The following is an 8,421-nucleotide window of genomic DNA, read 5'->3' on the forward strand; positions in this document are numbered from 1 at the left end:
TACATATTGTACATATCTACATGTGATCATCTGATGAGGGGCAACTGCTGACGTGAGAGTCTCATTCCCGCCCTGTCCTGCCTCCCGCCTAGCTTGCTGGTCAGTGACGGGTACGCCCTGCAGTGCTGGACGCACGTACACACAGGAACCCACGCACCAGCATAGGATGGAGTCCTGTGTGCGAGGCCCGTGTGGAGCTCGCTGTCTGCACCCACAGAGGCCGCAAGCTCCCTGGAGGGAGGACGCCCCATTCCCCGTGTGTGTGGGGTCTCCCGCGTCCCCTTCCTGCCCCGGACGCAGGAGCACGGAGCGAGGCGGCCCAGGCTCGGGCTTCAAGGCTGTGTATGCTGCTGCTTGTCTCCCACATCCTGCCTGCCTTCAGGCTAGCTGCAATAATTCTTTTCTTCTGTAAAATATTTTGTAAACAACAACATACGAAGCTATTATCAAAGGGGGAAGAGCCGGCATCACGATCAGGAGCCCATTGCCACCACCACGCCCCACCGCCCCCGCTGCTGTCACGAAGTAGGTGCAAAAGACCTTTTTGTACAGAGATATATTTTTTATGAAGAATTTGTAAAATTATTACATATGCTGTAATTTTTTGATTAATGTAGGTAAATTGTTAAAAAATAAATGTTTTTACAATACAAAACTGTAATTTCCCAATAACGTAAAATGTACCATCTCTAGCTGATTTTCAGTTCCAATGCTATTACACATGTATTAATACTAAAGTGGCCTGTTAAAGGAACAGTATCTTTTTTGTCAAAAAAACTATAAAGAGAGTGTAACATAGCCTGTGCAATGCCACCTATCTTTAAAGCAAATCAGAGTTCTAATTAAATATTTAATTTTAGATTTCTACTCTTGTGTGGCCTTATTTCAGCTCTACTGTGCGCAGGTCTGTTGTCACAGGGGCGGGAAGGAGCACACTGTGTGAGGTGAGCTTGGCCGTGTGTAGGGTGAAGTCCCTGTTTTCCCGAGCCGTCTGCACCCATCCCGTCTTCAATGGCACAGGCCCACAACACAAAACATCCTGCAGAATTCTGCAGATTGCTTGCTGCTTTGCATTAAAAACTGACATCAGACCCCTGGCTCTACGATTCCTTTTGCATTTGGGAAGTCTTTCTGTAAACTTTCCCAACACTGAGGAATGGCAAAGAAGGAAGTCACAGCTGTGCCGACAGAGCACAGGCACAGCCATGGGAGAAGCTGCTCTAGGGGCAACTTACCCCCCACCTGGGCAGCTGCCAGCCCCCTGGCTAGCAAGGCCCAGGAACCAAACACCTTACAGAGAAACAGGGTGGAGCTATTAATTTCCCTGCTCCCTTAATTCTATTATTTCCCTGAGCTATTAATTTCCCTAATCGAGTCAGTACACCATAACGAACAGTAAAAACAGGTCCACGCTGACGTTAGAGGACGGAGCCCAGGCAGACTCTCCTATTCTTGTCCACCTGGGCCTGGCCTGTGCTCAGCGGCCCACAGCTGTCTCGGGCTGCTGTGTTCAGAGTGCTCCTCCGCTAGTGAGGCAGGATTCGCCATTTTTATCGATTAGATCAAGAAGCAGAAATTCAGAGAAGTTCATTATTTTACAGGCAGAAATGTAGAGCAAACTGACCTCAGAGGCCGGCTTCCTCTTGTCAGCATGAGGTTCTTCTTTTACAACAGAAATCACATTAATCCATTCATCAGTGTGGCCCCTTTGGGGAGCTAAACTTTTTCTGACTCTTTCTGTCCCTGTCCCTTTAAACCTTTTCCCCTTCTCACTTGGTAAGCACTGCAATTACTGAAAGCCGAGGATCCCAGGAGAAATAAATAGATTTTGCTTTAGTGCCCCCAGAATGTCCATGCACAACCCGCCCTGGAGAGTTGGGCAGATGAGGGTGACCTGCTGGTCCTTGACACACAAGGTAAGCACATGAAGACGGCGCCAGCCCTTCCAGAGAGTGGGCAGAGCTGACTGCTTTCCCCTGTCTGGAAGTTTTGTTGTGGGCAGAATGCTGCACAGCCTCTGAGCCTGCACCAGGCACACCAGCAGCATCACACGCTCTGGTGCTGAGCTTTTCAGGCACCCATAAGTTTGGCACAGACTCACGGTGGCCCCTGCTGGCCACGGAAGAGCCTCAGTGCAGTTTGCTCTGGGCAGTGGTTCTGTGTAGTGGCTCTGCATGGCTCTACGTGGCTCTGCGCGGTGAGAGGCATTTCCCGCATTACTGAGTCACTAGACACTGGATTCACCAAGCGTGCAAGGTGGTAAAAGCCACGTTGCACACAGCTTGGCTCAGCTGTGGTGTTTGAAGCCAGGATGGCTCCCTCTGAGTATCAGAGTTCCCAATGTCCCGGGGCTGCTGCACCCACCATCAGCTTGGTAGGGCCTCTGCCATGCGCCCCTCTCTGGGGACAGGGACAGGCGCTGCCTGTGTGGACCCATTCCAGCTCCTCTGCTGGGAGTCAGAGCCTGGCCAGGGGACAGCAGCACAGGGCATCTGCTCAGATTCCCCTGGGGCCCTCCCAGCCCATCCCGCAAAGCACCAAAGGTTACCACGCCCTGACCGTGTGGCGCATCTCCCTGGGATGTGACAGCTTTGCAGATGAATTCCTATTGATCTTACAGCTTTAAAGAAAATTTCTTGACAGAGTTAAACAGGATTAAACAAATTTGTACTTTAATTTGGGGAAATCTGGCATTTATTTCAGGAATGTGGTTGCCACTCATCAGATTCTAGTCTCCAAATCAGAAAAAGCCCATGGTTCTGCCAGCATCTTTGGTGCATCTGGAAGATTGAAGGCCAGAGCGGCACTGAGGAGTCAGCGTGGATCTGCCTGGCTGTGCTCCCCACTCCTGGGGTGAGAACTCTTCCCCTGACATCTCCCTCTTAGAGACCCCCATTGTTTAAAACCTGCCATGCACAATGAAGTAATTCACTGATTTGAGGAAAACCAGCCTGGCAGGAAGCAATTCCTCCTATTCGGGTTGGGGCCAAAGTCACCTGGAAATATCCCACTGTCATTGTCTGCAGCACTAGACCTGCACTGTTCACCCTGCGGGGCCACTAGGGGCTGGGGAAATGGGGGAGAACCAGCGTTGGGGGTGCTGTGGACAGCCCATAATGCATACCATTGTGAACACCAAGTCCGCTGCTCAGGCTAAGGTGCTGGGTGCTGCGGGCCAGAGTCTTGCTCTTCTGATTGGCAATCAGAGTATGGTCAGGCATGCTTGGGCAAATTGGTTTTGAAATAACACAGCACAAGTTTGCAGTGTGCCTACCAGCTGCAGGTGAATTGATAGCACTGCGAAAGTTACTAATGCAGCTTTAAAGGAGTGGATTTCACAGCCTCCGGAACAGCTGCCAAGGCCTTGCCAGTTGGCCTGGAATAGCACACGTGTGGTGTTTAGGCCACCATGGGCAATCCTAGGTGGGGCCTCTTTGTGCTGGCAGTGAGGACAGTAGGGCTGCATGCTGTGCCCATCCGTCTGACCCTGGAGCCCAGGGACCTCAATAAGCCACTGCTGAGACCCAGGAGACTGCCAGCTTCCAAACAGAGTTCAGAAACTTCAGGGTATTTCATCCCTGCATATGTGCACTGGCCCTGACCTGCAGTGACCCTGGAGTGACAGGAGCCGTGTTTCAACCCCTGCTTGCCTGAGCTAGTGGGGTTTCCCTCTCCGGGGGAAGGTGAATGACAAAGTGGGAGGAAGCCTTTGTCCTTTCTCATTCAAAGCCAAGGTCTGGTAGATTAAAGGGCTAGAAGGCTTCTCAAGATGAGCTTGGGTTTCACAGAACAACATGTCCCTTCCCAGCCACCCACAGCGAGGCCCACCCAGCACAGGGCTTCCCTAGGTCAGGTGGGTCTTGACTAGCAAACCCGCCCCACTCGAGGGACAGGTGTCCAAAAAGCAATGCAAGGGCAGGACTGGCAGCTCCCTCAGCTTCCCCATCATGAAGTGAGGTACATGAGTCACCAATGCATTCCTCTGACTTATGAGGGCAATGTCAGTGGGTGTTCAATGATGACTTTGAACACTGAATGTAACTGTAACTCACAATGTCAGCACCCCAGTGGCTGTGTGCAGGTTACCCCACCTGAGTCTCTGTCCTCCCCTGTACCTTTCTTGGATCTTAGTTTTCATCAACGAGGCCTGGTGAAGGGTCTTAGTCTTACCACCTCCTACTCCTGAAAGGGAAGTCTGAAAATTTATTGGTTGGTTGCATTTGGGGCATGGGCTTCCTTATTTCTATTGTGAAGTCGGAGCTACATAAGCAGTGACAAGAAAGGCATAAATCAAATGTGTCCTAAAGAACAGAGAACCTTAGCAGACCCCGAGTTGGCAAGACCTCCTCCCAGGTCACAGTGCGCAGGCCAGGCATGGTCGCTGCAGGGCCAGCTCCTGTGCAGGTTTGGAGTTTTGGCCTTGGCTGATGGGTCTCATCTTGGGGACGTACTCCTCTCATCCAGCTGCCCAGCTCAGAGCCACTTGTTGACTTGGGTGGTTCACAGAGCACCTCTCCCGAACCACTACCTGCTGTCCTGGCCAATTATGATTTACCCCACGACTCAGACTTGAGACAGGGACAGAAGTCCACACTCTTAGGGTTCATATCCAGGTGCACTCTGAGGTGGGGGTCTGGGGAGGTGGGTGGATCACGGGGCACAGCTGGATGAGTCCACAGATAAATTTACAGACATATAAGGTTGGGAGGTAAAGCTCGGTGGGGGAACTGGGTCCCTGAGGTGTGGCCTGGAAGGGTCCGTCATTTGTGTCCCCCCTTGACTTCTCCCTGCTTCCTCTTGCATGTCAAGAGCAGTTGTCCTCTGCCAGGCCGCTCTGCCATGCTGTCCCTATCCGGGAACCAGCCTACTATGGACTGAAATCTCTACAGACTGTGAGCCAAAGCAAACCCCTTCTCCTTTGATTTATATGTGTCCAGTGTTGTGCCCAGGACTAGAAGGAAACTAGCACCCCCGATACTGGCATCAACCCCCAGGGAATGATAGATTCCCAAGAGGGTCATGGTCCGCAGACCTCTGCTGCTAACCTCCTCCAGAAAAAGCCCCTTGTCCTGGCTCCCAGAGTCCCCACCCTCTCCTTCGGGGCCTGAGTGCCCTGGGTGCAATGTCAACCTCTCTGCCCAGCGGGAGCCCAGCTCAGCCAGCACTGTCCTCGCAGGAAGTCGGACAGCCCCTGACCTCAGGGAGGGCACAGGCTGAGCCACCTCTGTGGGTGCTGACCTGAGCAACGTGGCAGGGGGAAGGAAATCCCCCAAGGGGTGAAGAGAGGAAAGAGGTGGAGTAAACATTTCCTGGACAGCTCAACGGAATTCTGCTCACCAGTGAGTGGAACACGGAGAGACTATAGGCTTTGTGTATAAGAAGGCTTTGAAATCAGGAGGTAAGTTAGAGTTTTAAAACCCATTTGTAGTATCAACAAAAATGTAAAGTTCTATAAAAAACGTCCACAAAACTGACAGAAGCCACGTGGCCACGCAGGACTCTTGGGAGAGTGCAGAGCAGAAGCGGACAGAGCAGGCTGGAAGTCACTTCCGGAAGAGCCACTTGGGGCATTTCAGCCCCCTCTGTGAGTCCTCGATTAGCCCAGTGAATGTAGAAACAAAACTTGGGCATGAAAACAGAAGCCTGGGGAAAATAAACTAAATCATGTGGGAAAAGTTCTTTAAAAAAGCCTTAAAATGAAGCACTATGGTGAGACTGGCATGACAGACCTGCAGGTGCACACAGAACCTTGACCGATGTGCAGGCATGGCCGTGCATGCACCAGACACTAGCAGCAAGGAAGGCATGGGGAACTCACTGCAGGAAGAAGGCAGCAATGCCACGTGGCAGGAGGGCAATGGTGCATTGGATCAAATAGAAATCTGGGAAAAGGTAACTTTGGTTCTTCCTCAGGCAGCTAAACTCTAAATGCAACAAACATTTTCACCTGAAAACAAATCCATATGTTCTTATAAGACTATGGAAGTGAAAAAATACACCCGATGTAGGTGAAAGCACATTTTACAGTTTAATAACCAGGTTCCACAAAAGATTGAAAATTTGGGCTACACAGAAATTTAAAACTTCAAATGTCAGGGTACATGTTAAATAGACAAAGCCAAAATGTAAATTACAAACATGGAACACTACTGGCAATTTATATCCAAACTAAGTCTAATTTCTCTGAATTATGAACAGCTGGTAAAAGTCTAAAAGAATACACACACACACACACGAACTCACACCCATTGCACACATGGACATGCATACAGTCATACCTACATACACTCACATACTTAGGGGTTTTCACTCTTACACACAGAAAGTCACACACCTACACTCACACACCCTCACACTCTCAAACACACACGGCCAAGAGACCTCACCAGAATCCAGAAGGCAGTGGTGGATGGGAAATGTCCTTGTGCTGTGAGAGGAATAGGTCTTTGGGAAATGAGAAGAAAATTAAAAAATGAAAACATGTGGTTGTGCATCCTCACGAAATATTTAAAATCTTCATTAAAAACTGCTCCACTCAGGAAGTACGTGGACACTGCCCCCCACCCCAGAGCTGGGACAGAAGGACAGAGTTCTCCTGTGCCTTCATGCCATTTATTTGACATTTGAACCAAGAAAGTCATTTCCTAGTCAGAACCAGAAATGAATAGTTAAAAGATTTTCTTCTAAAACACACCAAAGTACTTCAGCAAACAGTAAAAGTGTAGTTGATTTGGGTAGCAAAATTTTAGATCAGTTGAGGATTACTACGAAGGAAATTGGAATAAAATACCCAAACTGTAAGGCAATTCTCATAATAATGGTGGTGCAGGAAAGGTTCTCAAATGGGATGAAAAACCCAGGAGACTTAACTACGAACAAATGAAAGTGAAATATGGAGAACACTCTAAACCAAAATAGCAAAAAACCATGAATGAAGATTTGCTGCAAATACCATTTCAAATATGTTAATATTTAGATAAAAGTATGAATAATGAGAAAAGTAAGATTTTATATAGGCAAGTGAAGAAAAACCAATTAACAATACACTTGCCTACTTGCTCAACTGCCCTGGAAATTTTTTACATGCCAGTTAAAAGCATAAGAATAATGTGTTGCTTATCATATGAACAAAGCTTTGAGGATGGCAACTTAGAGTGCAGGACTGTGTCCCAGATGAGTGGCACTGTCACTCTTGGCAAAATGCAACTCTTAAAATTCACACTGGTATCAAAATCTCCAGAGATTTCCCCACTGAGAATGAACCCTGTGTGGCTGGCTCAGATGGTTGGGGTGGACTGGTGTGGGCAAACCTGTGGTACTGTGCACTCCTGGGACGGGGGCATCTGAAATAGTCATGCGTGTCCCCAGAAAGTGGGAAATGCTGTACCTTCCCCTCTCTTCCGCTTCTTCCTCTCTTCCCCCAGAGTAAATTGTGTTTAAAATACATCATGCAAGTAAGCCCTTAAAGAACTCTTACAACCCAACAACAACAAACAACAACAAAAATAGATGAAGGACTTGAAGAGAGAAGAAAAGGCACAAGTAGAAAGCAAGCATCATAAACCACCAGGGAAATCTGAGTCAGAACCACAGCGAGACACGAGCTCAAATCCCTCAGGACCATTAAGAAACCAGAAAATATCAAACGTTGGTGAGGATGTGGGGAATCTAGAGTTCTTGATGCGAGTGTGAAATGGTGTGGCTGCTATGGGAAAAAATACAGTAAGTCCCCAACATTAACAATGCGATAGATATTATCCAGTAATTGTAGTTCTGTGCACATATCCCAAAGAAATGAACATGGGCTCTTGCGGAGAGTTCTGCACACCAGTGTTGGTGATAGCACCACCCACAATCACTGGAAAATAGTGCCAGCAATGGCTGTTCATGGAGGGAAGAAATTCACAGGCATATATATGCAGTGGAACATCAGTCAGCCTGGAAAAGATAACTACATGGACTCATCTGACAAAATGGATGAGCCTTGAGGGTGTTATGTTAAGCAGTGAAGCCACGGAAAGCAAAGACCGCACGATCCCTGTATCTACAGTGTGTTTGTCAGCTTCGTGTGTGTCTCTGAAATGAATACCTGTGAAAATCAACCTAAAGGAGCAATAGTTTATTCCGGCTCATGGTTTCAGAGGTTCCAGTCCATGGTCAGCTGGCTCCATTGCTTTGAGAGCTGTTGAGGCAAAAACATCATGGTGGGAGGCTATGGCAGGAGAAAGCTACTCACCTCACAGCAGCCAGGAAGCAGAGAGAACAAGAGAGCCAGAGGACTGGGCGCAGTTCCTGAAGCCACACCCCATGGCGCATTCCCTTCAGCAAGCCCCACCAGCATAGTCGTGCATGCACATCTCAGAAAGGGCACTGTGGGAGTGGTGGGGAACACACGTGAAGCTTGATGGAAGAGGAAGCTGA

Source organism: Fukomys damarensis, unplaced genomic scaffold (genome assembly GCF_012274545.1).
Source record: "Fukomys damarensis isolate Sample0158 unplaced genomic scaffold, DMR_v1.0_HiC HiC_scaffold_18, whole genome shotgun sequence".
NCBI lineage: Eukaryota > Metazoa > Chordata > Mammalia > Rodentia > Bathyergidae > Fukomys > Fukomys damarensis.